Source organism: Primulina eburnea, chromosome 17, assembly GCF_022965805.1.
Source record: "Primulina eburnea isolate SZY01 chromosome 17, ASM2296580v1, whole genome shotgun sequence".
Lineage (NCBI taxonomy): Eukaryota > Viridiplantae > Streptophyta > Magnoliopsida > Lamiales > Gesneriaceae > Primulina > Primulina eburnea.
The window spans coordinates 15,898,609-15,915,105 of NC_133117.1; positions in this window are offsets into that span (position 1 = coordinate 15,898,609).

Consider the following 16,497-nt stretch of genomic DNA (forward strand, 5'->3'; position numbering starts at 1 on the left):
GGGACAACATTGAGACTCTATGTGCTAGCGTTTCACTTTGACTTGTTTACCGACTCTTATGGGGTCTTTAGGTGGCAAGATTGGGTGTTACGGCGAAACATATAGGAGTCGATGCATTGTAGTCGGGGATTCACCGCTTACCTACGGGTATGGATATCCTATGTGTTTTTCATGTATGTGTGGGTTGAAATCTCTGATCAGAGTATGGTGGTAATTATGAAAGGGGTTTCATAGATTACACCATCGATGCAACCACAACATGACACATAGTATCGATTCATTGACAACTCTCGATAAACCAATAGTTGTCGAATCGGTCGGGATATATGAGTTGAAGGGACCGTACTGTACGCTAACCATAATTGAATGGTTCTTGCAGGCACTATCATGTGATACCTAGGGAATCACGTAAGCGATGCTGCTAGGCGTTTAACGTGATTGGTTGGGTACTATCAGACTTGAGTTCTGACGTTCTTACTATCAAGGAGTTGATAAGTAAGAATGGAGCAATTGGGGTATGCTCGAATAAGGACATGTTTAGTCCGAATCACATAGAGATGTGAACCCACGGCTAGTTGTATCAATGAACCATTGAGGGCCACACAAGTACTTGCTTAGTAAATCCCGATGAGAAGTAAAATAGTTCAATGTGTTGAACGGCTTATAAATGTGTTTATAAGCGTTAAGAAAAATAGAAGTTTGACTTCTAAGAGAGAAATATAAATTTTAATTTATGGAAGTGTTCCTAAGATTAAAATTTGGCCAAGTAAATAATGTAGTTGAAAATTGTGATTTTCATAAACATTATTGGGGACTAAATTAAATTAATTCAAGTGTTGAATTAATTAAACACTAGTGGACCTAGTAGAGTCCAAATAATTAAATATAATTCAAGTGTTGAATTAATAATATTGAGTCTAGTAGAGCTCAATTAAAATAATTATTTAACTAGTGGGACTTGAATAAATTCAAGTAGTATTTAATTAATCTCAAATGTGTTTGAGATAATTAAAATTTAGTCCATGGTTTTTAATGTGTTAAAAACCATATTATATATGCATGACATGCTAGGGTTTGCATGCTTGGGAGGTGAAGAGGTGTGGAATACTTTTTATTAAAAAATTCAAAAGCATGCAACTTTTGTCTCCCAACTTTTCCCACACCCAAGTCTAGACTTCACTCCCTCATTCCCTCCTCCTCTTGGCCGAAACTTCTTCCCTCTTCTCTCTCAAAATTTTTCTTCATTGTGTTCTTCAATTTGTTGAGAACAAAATTTCTCCTTGAAAAATCCTTTTGATTTTCTAGTGCAAATCAAGAGGGGATTTACATAGCTAAGTGGTGGGCCTAATTCTTGAAGAGAAAAAGGTGAGCTTGTAGACTTGTCTTCCATTTGAAGAGCTTTGTTGTTCACAACAAAGTTGGTGCCATCATCAACTTCTTGAAGTTGATAGGTAATGAAATTTCTAACACCCTATGTATGTTTTGGTGTTGTTTGTAAATATTACACAAATAAATGTGGGGGCCGAAATTTTTGAGCTATAAAATTTAATTTTTGACTTCCGTTGCGTTTCCGACCTCCGTAACCGGCCCGCTTTCAGCCTGGACATTGGAGGCGAAATTGCAAGGAATATCTTGCCCAGAAGAGTTCTGGAAACGGTATGTTCTAAATTAAAGTAAACATTTCAATTAACTCTACTTCTTGGGTATTAGATACCGGTTATGACTCACATCTCTGTAATGGGTTACAGGTGATGGGAAGAAGTAGGAAGCTTAAGGGAAGGTGAGACCTTCTTGAGAATGGCTATGGAGCAAGAGTTGCTGCCAAGACCTTAAGAAATGTTTACTTATTGTTGAACAATGATTTTAAGTTAATTTTAAGAGATGTTTTGTTTGTACCTTTTTGGTGAAAACAATGTTTCCATTTCTATGGTGATAAAAATGGATATTCTTGTTTATTTAGCAAAGGTGTTTGCAACATTTACAAGAATGAATGTTTAATTGGTACTTGAGAACTTGAAAACGATCTCTATAACTTAAAATTGAAAGATATTCCATTAAATGTCCATTCAAAGGCAGACACCATATGAGATATGGATGAGTAAGCCTCCCAAATATTCTTATCTTAGAATATGGGAGCCCTGCTTATGTGAAGCAGGTAGTGGGAGATAAATTGGATAGTCGATCCATTTTATGTTACTTTGTGGAATATCCAAGGAATTAAGTTGGATATTATTTCTATCATCCCCAAGAAACAAAAGTGTTTGTTTCTAGGAATGCAACCTTTTTGGAAAAAGAATTTCTATTGGATAGAAAATGGGAGATGATAGAACTCGAAGAGGTTCGAGAGACACCCACAATTATAGAAACCACACCCGAAGAGCCAAGAGAGGAGATACAAGCTCCTAGAAGATCCGAGAAAGTCTCGAGACCACCTATGAGGTATGGTCAGCTTCTTGAAGAGGGCCATGATGAGCCTAACAATGGATGTGATCCAAGGATCTTCAAGGAAGCGTTATCTGATGCCGATTCATCCAAATGCCTTGAAGCTATGGAATCTGAGATGAATTCAATGCATTCGAACCAAGTATGGAATCTTATAGATCCACCTGAGGGAACGGTTCCCATAGGGACTTGGGGCGGATGGGAAGGTATTGACCTTCAAGGCGCGATTGGTGGCAAAAGGATATACTCAAATACAAGGAGTTGACTTTGAGGAAACCTTTTGACCAGTTGCAATGTTCAAGTCTATAAGGATATTGCTAGCCATAGCTGCATGGTATGACTATGAGATATGGCGGATGGATGTTAAGACAACCTTTCTTAATGTGGATATTAAGGAAGAGATTTACATGTCTCAACCTGCAGGGTTTACATCTATTGGAAGTGAGCATATGGTATGCAAACTTCATAGATCTATTTATGGTCTAAAGCAGGCATCTAGGAGTTGGAACCTTAGATTCGCTAGTACAATCAAAGAGTTTGATTTGCTAAGAATCCGGAGGAACCCTGTGTGTATAAGAAGGTCAGTGGGAGTGCTGTGACATTCCTGGTGTTGTATGTTGATGACATTCTACTCATTGGGAATGATGTAGGGATGTTGCAATCAACTAAGATATGGTTAGCGAGTAAGTTCTCGATGCAGGACTTGGGTGAAGCATCTTTTGTATTGGGATACAGATCTATAGAGATAGATCGAAAAGATTGCTTGATCTTACCTAGTCCACATACATTGATACTATCGTGAAGCGGTTCTCGATGGGTGAGTCCAAGAGAGGACACCTACCAATGTGTCATGGCGTGTCCCTATCCAAGTTTATGTCTCCCAAGACTGATGCAGAGATAGCGGCGATGACAGGCATTTTTTATGCATCTACGATTGGTAGCATCATGTATGAGATGATATCTACACGTCCTGACGTGGCTTTCGCACTAAGTGTAGTGAGTAGATATCAATCGAACCCTGGTCTTCCACACTGGAAAGCTGTGAAAGACATCCTCAAGTAGTTGAGAAGGACCAATAAATTGTTCTTGGTCTATGGGTGGAGAACTAAAATTGGAAGGCTATACCGACTCTAGCTTCCAAAGCGATATCGATGACTTGAAGTCAACCTCTGGATTTGTATTCATGCTCAATGGTGCTGCTGTCTCTTGGAAGAGTTCCAAGCAAGACAATAATGCGGATTCCAGCATAGAGGCCGAATACATTGCTGCATCAGATGCAGCATGGGAGGCTGTTTGGATAAGGAATTTCGTCTAAGAGTTGGACGTCATTCCTAATGGAGTTGCTCCTATCCCGGTGTTGTGTGACAACACGGGAGCTTTAGCTCAAGCAAAGGAGCCAAGGTCTCATCAGAAGTCCAAACATGTATTGAGAAAGCACCACATCCTCGGAGAGATTGTGGAAAGAGAAGTGTCTATCGACTACGTCGGCTCCGCAGATAATGTTGTTGATCCACTAGCTAAGCCTTTACCTGGACCATTATTCGAGATGCATCGCGAATCAATGAGTTTGAAGCATATGGGTAGTTGGCTCTAGTGCAAGTGGGAGATTGTTGGAGTAGGTGCCCGTCGAACCAAGTGTTGGCCGAGTGTTCACAATGAAACTCTATGTATAAGCAATCTTTATTTTAGTAATATTTGATATTATTATTTTGGCACATCTTTATCTGTATACCCATGCTAGTTGCATAAATAAAGCCCTTGAATATACAAATGGTAGAAAGAATATGATATGCTCATATGATGAGTATCATGAAACTCATATTTGTAATACTGTATATTCTAAACGGAAGTATGACTTCTATGAGAGAAATGTAAATTTTAATTTATGGAAGTGTTCCTAAATTAAAAGTTGGCCAATTGAATAATGTATTTGAAAATTGTGATTTTCATAAACATTATTATGGACTAAATTAAATTAATTCAAGTGTTGAATTAATTAAACACTAGTGGACCTAGTAGAGTCCAAATAATTAAATTAATTCAAGTGTTGAATTAATTAAATTATATTGAGTCTTGTAGAGCTCAATTTAAATTAATTATTTAACTAGTGGGACTTGGGTAAATTCAAGTAATGTTTAATTAGTCTCAAATATGTTTGAGATAATTAAATTTAGTCCATGGTTTTTAATTTGTTAAAAACTATATAATATGCATACATGGGAGGTGAAAGGTTGGGAGACAACTTTTTGTATAACCAAGGCTTGGCATGCAACCTTTTTACTTTAACTTTTCCCACAACCAAAAAATGTCTCTCCTTCTCTCCTAGGATGAATAGTGCCGAAAATACTATTAATTTTCTCTCTCACATTTTTCTTTCTTCAATGGTTGAAGAAACACTCTTTTCTCTCCAAAATTTTTCTCCATTTTTTCTTCTTCAAGTGTTGAGGAATGAAAAATACTTCTCTTTGAAAAATACTCTAATTTTTCTAGTGCAAAATTAGAGTGGTTCTAGCTAGTTGGTGGTGGGCTTAATATTTGAGCAAGGTGGGCTCAAAGGAAGCTTGAAGATTGTCTTGCCATTGAAGAGCTTAGTTGTATATCAACTAAGTTGGAGCCATCATCAATCTTTTAAGATTGATAGGTACATTTCTAAACACACTATGAATGTCATTTTTGTGTTTTATTGTATTTGCTACACAAATCTTGAGGTGGCCGAAAATTTGATGTAAAAATTTGATTTTTAAACTTCCGTTGCGCTTCCGGTCACCGTAACCGATCCCCTTTCACAAGTGACTAGCGAACATCTCTGATATGAAAGAATGGGTGGCTCCTGAGTCTATCAGGGCCTGAGTGGCTAATATCTTAATGAAAATATTTCTTGAGAGACGTTAGCACAACACAAACTTATATCCCAAATTCTAACATTAACCTCAAACATAGCAGAAAATTACTATCCCAAATCACTCAAAGTATTACTAGCATCTTAATAATCCCAAATAAAATTCAAAACATGCAAGGCAACAATAATACTGAGCTTAGGTAGAAAAGTTTACCGGTCAGTAATGTCGTGTCTGGGTTCGCCTCCTGTGCATGCATGGCGAACACTCTGCCTTGAGGTGGCTGTTTCCACTGTGGGCACTCTTTCAGCATGTGGTCAGTAGCCCCACATTTAAAACACTTGCCTGACCCATATAAGCACTGCCCCGAATGCTGGCGGTTGCACTTTGGGCATACCGGGAAAACGACTGGCCTCTGTGGTGCCCCTTGCTGCTGAATTGGACCCTTGCCCTTTGGCGGTCCTTGATATGGCTCCTTTCCTGGCGACCCCTGAAACGGCCTCTTAAACTGAGGTCGTTGATGCTGTTGGTGCTGCTGGTGCTGCTGAGGTGCCTGATAGGGGCTCTTGCCATGAAATATCCAACTTGATATCTCGCTGATCCTGCTTTGCATCCAATGCTCTAGATACGGCGACTGCATAAGTAGTAGGGTCAGCAACTCGGACATCACGGCGCAAGATCGGCCGCAATCCATCCATGAAATGCCTCATCTTACTCTGGACATCATTAGCTATCAGGGGTACGAAATGACACCCCCTCTCAAACTTGAAAGAGGATAGACTAAGGTGCCCGAATGCGCAACAGAAGTTTCAAAATGTTTTTAATGCAAAAATCGAGCACCCTAATGTACTAGTTTGTAGCATATATGAAAAACACCAAAATGTCATACATAAGGTGTTTAGAAATCTTTACCTATCAATCTCTTGATATTGATGATGGCTCCAACTAAAGTGTAAACACCTTAGCTCTTGAATGGCAAGAAGATCTACAAGCCTCCTCCTTTCTTCAAAATTAGGCCCACCAAAAACTAGCTAGAACCCTTCTTATTTTGCACTAGAAAAATAAGAATATTTTTCAAGGAGAAGTATTTTCTATGCTCAACAATTGAAGTAGAAAAATGAGAGAAATATGAGGGAGAGAGCTCATGCAAATTTCGGCCCAGGCATTTTAAGGAGACAAGGGGGAAGACTTTTCTTGCTTGTGGAAAAAGGTAAAGCAAAAAGTTGCATGCCAAGCCTTGGTTATACAAAAAGTTGTCTCCCAACCTTTCACCTCCCATGCATGCAAATCTATTTGATTTTTAACAATTAAAAACCCATGGACTTAATTTTAATTATCTCAAACAAATTTGAGACTAATTAGACATTACTTGAATTTTCTCAAGCCACTATGAATAATTATTTTACTATTGGGCTCTACAAGACCCAATATGATTTAATTAATTCAACACTTGATTTAAGTTAATTATTTGGACTCTACTTGGCCCACTAGTGTTTAATTAATTCAACACTTCAATTAATTCAATTTAGTCCATAATAATGTTTATAAAAATTACAATTTTCAAATACATTATTTATTTGGCCAACTTTTAATCTAGGAACACTTCCACAAATTAAAAGTTACATTTCCCTCATAGGAGTCATACTTCTATTTTTCCTTACGCTTATAAACTCCTTTATAATCCGTTCAACACATTAAACTATATTACTTCTCAACGGGATCTAGGAAGCTAGTACTTGTGTGGCCCTCAATGGTTCATTGATACAACTAGCCGTGGGTTCACATCTCCTTGTGATTCGGGCTAAACATGTCCTTATTCGAGCATACCCCAGTTGCTCCATTCTTACTTATCAACTCCTTGATAAAAGAACGTCAGAACTAAAGTCTGATAGTACCCAACCAATCATGTTAAACGCATAGCAGCATCTCTTACATGATTCCATAGGTATCAAATGATAGTGCCTGCAAGAACCATTTAATTATGGTTAGCGTACAGTACGGTCCCTTCTACTCATATATCCCGACCGATTCGACAACCATTGGTATATCTTGATTGTCAATGAATCGATAGTATGTTTCATGTCGTAGTTGCATCAATGATGTAATCTAAGAAACCCCTTTCTTAATTACCACCATACTCTAATCAGAGATTTCAAACTACATATACATGAGATCACATAGGATATCCATACCCATAGGTAAGCGGTGAATCCCCGACTACAATGCATGGACTCCTATATGTTTCGACAAAACACCCAACTGTAATGCTCAGAACACCGAGTGATCATTCTGAATTGAGAGATATGTTATGAACAATGTGTATAGAGATAAGAAATAAGAGATGAAGAAGTTTGACGTAAAATGTAGAATTATGCCATTGTAATTCGAAGTTACAGCGCACCCGCAGTGCTTGTAAGCACCGCACCCGCGGTGCAATGGGCAGAAAATGAGTGAATTCCCGTAGCCACACCGCACCCGCGGTAGTTACATGACCGCACCCGCGGTCATCACTTGTGAAAAATAAAAATTCTGCCGAAGCCATAGCGCACCCGCGCTCCTAGCGTTACCGCACCCGCGGTCATACTTCCGAGAAATCCACCTTTGTTCTTATGTTGACACATGGCCTGAGGTATAAATACTTAGTGCTGATTCACCCTTTCATCGGTTCAGAACTGAGAATCGAGAGAATCTATTAGAATTCCTCAAGTTTCCTTCAAGGTTTGAGGTAAGATATTTTAAGATTTAGCTATCCGAATTTAGTTTCGATTTCGGTTTTGAACTCCTTGTATCAAGGGCTTCGAAAGGGTATATGTTTTGTCAAATTCCAGCATGTTTTGATTCATATGTGTTGGGAGAATTATGATTTAAGTTAAGAAATATGTTCTTATGATTACAAGGATTGTAGATTTGAAACCGGAACGAAGAAATGACATCATATGCAATTCCTATGAATTTCAGCATGGTTTATGGATAGTTGGAGCATAATTGTTGTGTTAGATTGATATTGTGGTGGATTATGAATGAGAATAATTGAGGATTGAGGTGTGTATTGACCGGTATTGAGAATTTACGTCGTTATGCCGTCAAAGTCTATACCGAGATTGATTATTGATAGTGTAGGTATCGACTAGAGTTAGTAATTGATCGTGTATTTATTATACATTTCCATTTCAGATTGTTTCACTTCACTTCGACATCGAGACCTCGACATCGATAACGAGTGATCAAGAAAGGTATAGTACATGTTTTGTTTGGGGACTTGCGACTCAAATGAGATCACATTTGAGTTTCCCAACCAAAATCACATACTTGTTTTATTGTTCATACCTTGATATGATTATGATTGTTATAGATTGGTTTATAGAACTTGTATGCAGATCTTGCTATGCTTTGTTTACAGATCGTGTAGCATTGCATTATGCTTGTTTGCAGATTTTGCATTCATGCATTAAGATAGGGCAGTCTGGAGATCAGGCAGACTACTAGATGTTCGGCGATATCTCAGCTTAGGGGAAGATCACCGCCCCTTTGTAGACGTGGATACAGATCAGGCCGAAGTCTAGGAATAAGACGTACAGCACCTCGATTGGGAGGGTAGGTGACAGACAGTGACGTCTTATTCACAACGGGATCCATAGAGTTCTAGTCGAGTCGCGTCTAGACATGATTAGACTCGTATTGCATGATTATGTATGCATGACATTCATATTAACATGTTTCATGTTTTAGATTGTTTTACTGCATGTATACATGTTTATACTGGGATTTGTTCTCACCGGTTTTCCGGCTGTTGTTATGTCTGTATGTGTGCATAACAACAGGTGGGGCAGGATCTGGGTCGAGACAGAGATGATCGTGTTAGCGTGGAGATCTCGGGCGTAGCAGATGGACCCGTAGTTGTCTTTTATTATGTACTGTCTTTTAATACTGGTTAGTTGAGGACATACAGAATAAGACATGTATATTATGTTTGTATGTTGTAAATGAAATAAAGATTGTTGCTTGTTTAATTACATTTGATTAAATGTAAAAGCGAAAAATTGACCCACGTTTTAGAATAATGATCCATTTAATCCCAAGAAAAATAATTAGAGCCCGGGTCCCCACAACAGGTGGTATCAGAGCGATAGATCTTTTAGTGTAAGATAAGAAAGAATGAGCGGGGTAGATTGAGTCTTTTCCTTGCTTTATGATGTGCTAGCATGATTTAATGCTTTCCTTATTGTGTGCGTGTTATTTGATTTGATTATAACATGTGATTAACTGAATCAGAACTGATTCTAGATCAGAGGTAACTGACTAGAGGATGGCTGAGACAGTTGTATATTTGTATACTAATCCTTTGGATTATTAGATATGCCACCTAGAAGAGCAGCAGTACCTCTACGACCCACAGCACCAGAACAGGGGAGCACATCCGGAGATCCTATGGATGTTACGGCGACCCCTATGGAGACGTTGCTGAAGCGATTCCAATCCTTTCGACCTCCCACATTAAAAGGTACTGAGAATGCCATCGAGTGCGAAAGTTGGCTTGAGGACATTGAAATGTTATTCGAGTCTTTGGAGTATGGTGACGAGAAAAGAATAAAGCTTATTGGCCATCAACTCCAGGACATAGCCAAGAACTGGTGGTTGAACATGAGAAGAGCACTAGAGCAACGTGGTACAGAAATTACATGGAAAGTGTTCAAGACGGAGTTCTATCAGCGTTTCTTTCCTGTATCCTACCGTAAAGATAAAGGCGCTGAATTTGCAAACTTGAGGCAAGGGCAACTGAACATTGAAGAGTATGTTGCTAAATTCTCTTCCTTGCTTCGTTTCGCACCCCATGTTTCAGGGAATGACGAGGCCATGGCGGATCAATTTATCAATGGCTTAAATCCAGATATCTTTACGTTGGTAAACACGGGGAGACCGAATAATTTTGCAGACGCGTTAAATCGGGCCAAAGGAGCAGAAGCAGGATTGATAAGACAGCGGAGTGCTCCATATGTTGCTCCTGTGCCAAGACCACCACCACCTTCAGTGCAATCTCCTCCTCCAAGATTTGATAGTGGCGGTAGTAGCAGTGGCAGAAAGGAACAGCTGAAGGCGAAGGGGAAACAGTTTAAGCGACCTGGGAGCAGTTCGTCGAGCTCCAGCGGATCAAGACAGACTGGTTTTGATCAAAGTTCAAGGACTTCAGGTGTCTACTGTAATTCTTGTGGAGGTAGGCATGCGACTGAACAGTGCCAAGGAGTTACAGGCCGATGTAATATTTGTAGGCAACCGGGACATTTTGCCAAAGTCTGTCCACAGAGAGGTGTACAGCAAGGCCAGAGTGGAAGAGCATCCGGGTCAGTACCTCAGTTTGAGCGGCAGGAAACATCGGTTCACTCTTTTCAGCCTCCACCAGCACAGACCCAACCCAGAGCTCGAGGTAGTCAGACGGTGAGTCAACCTCCGAGGCAACAGGCCCAAGTGTTTGCATTGACCGAAGAGCAAGCACAAGATGCACCAGATGATGTTATAGCAGGTAATTGTCTCCTTTATGGTTATCCTGCTTATATCTTGATAGATACAGGTGCATCACATACATTCATTTCAGAGCGATTTGCATTGTTGCATTCATTGCCTGTGGAGTCTTTGCTAGATGTTGTATCTATTACTTCTCCGTTGGGAAGTGGGTTGATTTCTGTGACTACGGTTAGACATTGCATTCTACAGTTTGAGGGGCATGAGATCGACCTAGATTGTATAGTATTGGGTCTAGCTGATTTTGATTGTATAGTCGGTATTGACATGCTAACAAAGTACAGAGCCACTGTAGATTGTTTCCATAAGATTGTCAGATTCAGACCCGACATGACAGACGAGTGGAAATTCTACGGGAAGGGTTCCAGATCTCGGATTCCCTTGATTTCGGCTCTTACTATGAACAAATTGTTACAAAAAGAAGCAGATGGTTTCTTTATTTATGCTGTAGATATGCAGAAGTCGAGCCCGGCGTTGGCGGATTTGCCAGTGGTACGGGAATTTCCAGATATTTTTCCAGATGAAATCCCAGGATTACCTCCGGTTCGAGAGGTAGATTTTAGCATCGAACTTGTACCAGGTACCGTTCCTATTTCGAGAGCTCCGTATAGGATGGCACCTATTGAACTAAAAGAATTGAAAGCACAATTAGAAGATCTTCTAGCCAAGGGATATATCAGACCTAGTGTATCTCCTTGGGGCGCTCCGGTGCTATTTGTGCGAAAGAAAGATGGTTCGATGCGTTTATGTATTGATTACAGGCAACTGAACAAGGCAACGATCAAGAATAAATATCCTTTGCCTAGGATTGATGATTTATTTGATCAGTTGCAGGGATCCTCCGTGTATTCGAAGATTGATTTGCGTTCTGGGTATCATCAGCTCAGAGTTCGAGATATAGACATACCAAAGACAGCATTTCGAACCAGGTATGGACATTACGAATTTGTTGTCATGCCTTTTGGTTTAACCAATGCTCCTGCGGTATTTATGGGCTTGATGAACCAAGTGTTTCAGAAATATTTGGATGAATTTGTCATTGTTTTCATCGATGATATTTTGGTGTATTCGAAGAACATAAATGAGCATGCAGAGCATCTCAGAATTGTTTTGCAAACATTGAGAAACGAGCGACTGTATGCTAAATTGTCAAAGTGTGAGTTTTGGTTGAATCGAGTTGTATTCTTGGGGCATATTATTTCTGGAGATGGTATTTCTGTTGACCCGAGTAAGGTGGAAGCTGTGATCAGTTGGTCGAGACCGACTTCTGTACCAGAAATACGCAGTTTCATGGGCTTAGCCGGATACTACAGAAGATTTATCAAAGATTTCTCCAGTATTGCAAAGCCAATAACTCAATTGACGCAAAAGAATGCACCATTTGTTTGGTCAGAAGAGTGCGAGTCTAGCTTTCTAGAGTTGAAGAAAAGGCTGACCAGTGCCCCAGTACTAACGATACCTTCAGGTACGGGTGATTTCGTTGTATATTGTGATGCTTCTCATAGAGGTTTGGGATGTGTTCTTATGCAGCGAGGCCATGTGATCGCATACGCCTCGAGACAATTGAAGCCACACGAGATCCGATACCCCATTCATGATCTGGAATTGGCGGCTATCGTATTTGCATTAAAGATTTGGCGTCATTATCTCTACGGCGAAAAATTTGAGATATTTTCCGATCACAAGAGCTTAAAGTACCTATTTTCTCAATCAGAACTGAATATGAGGCAGCGTAGATGGCTAGATCTTCTGAAAGACTTTGACTGTGAAATCAAATATTATCCAGGGAAGTCAAATGCAGCAGCAGATGCCTTGAGTCGTAAGGTATGTTCTTTGTCCTTATCGACGATAGGTGTTAACAAGTTAGTTGAAAATTGCTGTACATCTGGATTAGAATTTGATACAGATAGTAAGCCACTACGACTTTTTACGATCCAAGTTGAGCCCAATTTGATTATGAGGATCAAGGAAGCACAAAGAACCGAACAGAATGTGCAGAGATCGATTCAAATGGTCAGATCAGGGCATGTATCAGAATATCAGGTACGAGATCATGTGTTGCACGTGAATAACCGTCTAGTTGTGCCAGATGTTGCAGATTTGAGACAGCAGATTCTGACAGAGGCACATTGTAGTCGGTTCAGCATTCATCCGGGTGGCAGGAAGATGTACAATGACTTGAAGACACGGTTCTGGTGGAAGCAAATGAAGTCAGACATTGCCGAATTTGTGTCTAAGTGTTTGAACTGCCAACAGGTGAAAGCTGAAAGAAAGAAACCTGGAGGTTTACTTCAAAGCTTAGCCATTCCTGAATGGAAATGGGACCACATTTCTATGGATTTCGTGACGAAGTTACCTCGATCATCGAAAGGCTGTGACGCGATTTGGGTCATTATTGATAGATTGACCAAATCTGCTTGTTTCATTCCGTACAGAATGACGTATAGACAGGATCAGATGGCGGAGATTTATATTCGAGAGGTAGTCAGATTGCATGGAGTGCCGAAGTCTATCGTATCAGATCGTGATCCACGATTTACTTCTCACTTTTGGCACAGTTTACAGCAGTCCTTAGGTACGACTTTACACCTGAGTACTGCTTATCATCCTCTGACAGACGGACAGTCAGAACGGACTATCCAGACTCTAGAGGATATGTTGAGAGCCGTCGTGCTAGATTTTGGCATTAGTTGGCAAGATTCTCTACCTCTTTGTGAATTCTCTTACAATAATAGCTATCAGACGAGTATCGAGATGGCACCGTTTGAAGCTTTGTATGGCAAAAAGTGCAGATCTCCGCTATATTGGGATGATGTTTCAGAAGTACCAGAACTTGGGCCAGATATGATTCGTGACATGACAGAGAAGGTGATACTCATTCAGAAGAGGATGAAGACAGCACAAGATCGACAAGCAAAGTATGCCAATATCAGACGTAGACCGTTAGTATTTGAGGCGGGAGATAGAGTATTTTTGAAGATTTCTCCTTTCAGAGGCGTAGTAAGATTTGGCAAACGCGGGAAACTATCTCCTAGATACGTCGGTCCTTACGAGATTCTTGAGAAGTTTGGCGATCGAGCTTATCGACTTGCACTTCCTCCTTCTCTATCCGGAATACATGACGTGTTTCATGTATCAATGTTGCGAAGATATATGCCAGATATTTCTCATGTCATTCAACCTGACGAAGCTGAACTTGATCATACTTTGAGCTATGTGGAACAACCGATACAGATCCTGGATCGGAAAGAAAAGAAACTCAGAACAAAGACTATTCCACTTGTGAAAGTTCAGTGGAGTCGTCATGGCATCGAAGAAGCGACGTGGGAGACAGAAGCAAATATGCGTCAGAAACATCCCTAGTTATTTCAATGATGTAATTATTGATTTAACCTTAATGTTATTATTGTTGATACTTGCATTGATAGAATGATGTGCGATTTCGAGGGCGAAATCATTTCTTAGAGGGGGAGAAATGTAATGCTCAGAACACCGAGTGATCATTCTGAATTGAGAGATATGTTATGAACAATGTGTATAGAGATAAGAAATAAGAGATGAAGAAGTTTGACGTAAAATGTAGAATTATGCCATTGTAATTCGAAGTTACAGCGCACCCGCAGTGCTTGTAAGCACCGCACCCGCGGTGCAATGGGCAGAAAATGAGTGAATTCCCGTAGCCACACCGCACCTGCGGTAGTTACATGACCGCACCCGCGGTCATCACTTGTGAAAAATAAAAATTCTGCCGAAGCCATAGCGCACCCGCGCTCCTAGCGTTACCGCACCCGCGGTCATACTTCCGAGAAATCCACCTTTGTTCTTATGTTGACACATGGCCTGAGGTATAAATACTTAGTGCTGATTCACCCTTTCATCGGTTCAGAACTGAGAATCGAGAGAATCTATTAGAATTCCTCAAGTTTCCTTCAAGGTTTGAGGTAAGATATTTTAAGATTTAGCTATCCGAATTTAGTTTCGATTTCGGTTTTGAACTCCTTGTATCAAGGGCTTCGAAAGGGTATATGTTTTGTCAAATTCCAGCATGTTTTGATTCATATGTGTTGGGAGAATTATGATTTAAGTTAAGAAATATGTTCTTATGATTACAAGGATTGTAGTTTTGAAACCGGAACGAAGAAATGATATCATATGCAATTCCTATGAATTTCAGCATGGTTTATGGATAGTTGGAGCATAATTGTTGTGTTAGATTGATATTGTGGTGGATTATGAATGAGAATAATTGAGGATTGAGGTGTGTATTGACCGGTATTGAGAATTTACGTCGTTATGCCGTCAAAGTCTATACCGAGATTGATTATTGATAGTGTAGGTATCGACTAGAGTTAGTAATTGATCGTGTATTTATTATACATTTCCATTTCAGATTGTTTCACTTCACTTCGACATCGAGACCTCGACATCGATAACGAGTGATCAAGAAAGGTATAGTACATGTTTTGTTTGGGGACTTGCGACTCAAATGAGATCACATTTGAGTTTCCCAACCAAAATCACATACTTGTTTTATTGTTCACACCTTGATATGATTATGATTGTTATAGATTGGTTTATAGAACTTGTATGCAGATCTTGCTATGCTTTGTTTACAGATCGTGTAGCATTGCATTATGCTTGTTTGCAGATTTTGCATTCATGCATTAAGATAGGGCAGTCTGGAGATCAGGCAGACTACTAGATGTTCGGCGATATCTCAGCTTAGGGGAAGATCACCGCCCCTTTGTAGACGTGGATACAGATCAGGCCGAAGTCTAGGAATAAGACGTACAGCACCTCGATTGGGAGGGTAGGTGACAGACAGTGACGTCTTATTCACAACGGGATCCCTAGAGTTCTAGTCGAGTCGCGTCTAGACATGATTAGACTCGTATTGCATGATTATGTATGCATGACATTCATATTAACATGTTTCATGTTTTAGATTGTTTTACTGCATGTATACATGTTTATACTGGGATTTGTTCTCACCGGTTTTCCGGCTGTTGTTATGTCTGTATGTGTGCATAACAACAGGTGGGGCAGGATCTGGGTCGAGACAGAGATGATCGTGTTAGCGTGGAGATCTCGGGCGTAGCAGATGGACCCGTAGTTGTCTTTTATTATGTACTGTCTTTTAATACTGGTTAGTTGAGGACATACAGAATAAGACATGTATATTATGTTTGTATGTTGTAAATGAAATAAAGATTGTTGCTTGTTTAATTACATTTGATTAAATGTAAAAGCGAAAAATTGACCCACGTTTTAGAATAATGATCCATTTAATCCCAAGAAAAATAATTAGAGCCCGGGTCCCCACAACAGGTGGTATCAGAGCGATAGATCTTTTAGTGTAAGATAAGAAAGAATGAGCGGGGTAGATTGAGTCTTTTCCTTGCTTTATGATGTGCTAGCATGATTTAATGCTTTCCTTATTGTGTGCGTGTTATTTGATTTGATTATAACATGTGATTAACTGAATCAGAACTGATTCTAGATCAGAGGTAACTGACTAGAGGATGGCTGAGACAGTTGTATATTTGTATACTAATCCTTTGGATTATTAGATATGCCACCTAGAAGAGCAGCAGTACCTCTACGACCCACAGCACCAGAACAGGGGAGCACATCCGGAGATCCTATGGATGTTACGGGGACCCCTATGGAGACGTTGCTGAAGCGATTCCAATCCTTTCGA